This window comes from Sorex araneus, chromosome X (genome assembly GCF_027595985.1).
Source record: "Sorex araneus isolate mSorAra2 chromosome X, mSorAra2.pri, whole genome shotgun sequence".
Classification (NCBI taxonomy): Eukaryota; Metazoa; Chordata; class Mammalia; order Eulipotyphla; family Soricidae; genus Sorex; species Sorex araneus.
This window is the reverse complement of record NC_073313.1, coordinates 8758591-8760488: the sequence shown is the minus strand read 5'-3', so window position 1 is coordinate 8760488 and position 1898 is coordinate 8758591.

Below are 1898 nucleotides of genomic sequence, written 5' to 3'. Positions count from 1 at the left end.
TCTCTGTGTCTGTTTCTACGTATATATCTGTATGTAATGTGTTCTTCATATGTCTCTGTGGGAGTGCATGTGTTTGACTGTGTATACGTCATGTGTGTCTCTGTGTGCTACACAGAATTATACACAGATGCATACACTTATGCACAAAAGACACAAAAAGACACAAACTTATGCATAAAACTATAATAGACATGCCTGTGTACATGTCCTTGTTGTCAGTGTGAATGCATGTATCTCTATGTGTGCATGTATCTAAGTATATAGTGTTTGTCTCTGTGTATTTCTGTATATGTCTGTCTGTGTCTCTATCTGGTCTGGGTGTGTCTGGGTGTTTCTGTGTGTCTGGATATATGTTTGTGGGTGTCTGATTCTGTGTCTGTGTATATGTCTGCCCTATGTATCTACATGTGTCTCTATATATGTCTGTGTATATATTAGTGTGTGGCTATGTATGTCTCTGCATATGTATGTTGTGTCTGTGTGCATGGTTGTGTGTGTCTCTATGTACATATCTGTGTTTATCTGTATGTCTTTTTGTGCATAAATGTATGAATCTGTGTATAATTCCGTGGGTATATATGTCTGTCAATATATCTATGTGTCTTTGTATAAGTGTCTGCCTGTATGTCTGTGTATATGTATCTTGTGCATCTGTGTGTGGCTGCCTATATGTCTCTGTGTATGTCGATTTTCTAGCTGTGTGTGCATGTTTTGAGCCCATGTATAATTTCATGTTGTGACTGTGCTGCATGTTTGAGTATGTCTGTGTGACTCTGTCTGCATTTCTGTGTGTGCAGGTGTGTGTCTTTATACAGTCTGTGTGCGTTTGTGTGCATGCATTGGGTGTGTCTGTGTATATATCTCTGTGTCTATATGTCTGTTTTTGTATGTTTAGGTGTGTGCTTGTGTGTGCGTGCATGTCTCTGTGTCTATCCATGTACCTGTGTCTGTGCATATTTCAGTGTGTTTCTCTGTGCTTGTGTGTGAACTGTGTCTCTGTATTTCTGTGGAGGCCTCTATGTGTATATGTCTGTTTTGTCTTTGTGTGCCTTTGTATATGTCTGTGTGTTTCTGTGTGTCTGTCTCCTATATATGTCTGTGTTGGTGTCTGTCTATATGTCTTCATAACTGCATATGTATTTGTGTGTCTATTCATGCATCTGTGTGTCTATGCAAATATCTGTGTGTCTCTGTGTCTGTATATGACTCTGTGCTTGTGTCTGTGTATATATCTGAGTATATCTCACTATGAGAATTTGGGTGCGTGTCTCTGTGCATAAGTGTGTATATGTAAGTTTTCATCAATTTATGGCCCTATGTTTGTATGTCTGTGTATGTGTGCTTTTGTTTAAATGTCTATATGTATCAGTATGTCTGTGTGTGCATGTGTTAATGTCTGTGGGTATGTATATGTGTCTAAGTGAATGCATCTGTCTCTGAGTTTATATGTTTGTGTCTCTGTATCTGTGTATATGTCTGTATATGCACGCATGTGTGTCTGTGTATATGTCTATGTGACTGTGTATGCTTTTGTCTGTGTATATCTCTTTGTGTGTATCTTTGTTCATGTGTGTCTTTATATCTGTGTCTCTATGTATGTCTGTGTCATGTATGCATCAGTGTCAGTGTATGTGTTTCCTCTTGTAGTACATTATCTGTAAATACCTATGTGTGTCTGTGTGTCTGTGTGAGCATTTGTGTGTCTATCTGTAAGTCTGTATATGTTTCTGTGTCTCTATGTACATTTCTGTGTGTTTTTTGCTTGTGCACATGTGTACATGTGTATATGTTAATGCGTTTATGTGTTTATACAAATGGGTTTATATGTCTGTGTTGTTTGTGTGAGATTATGTGTACATCTGTGCTTGAATATGTCTCTTTTTGCATGTATATCTATA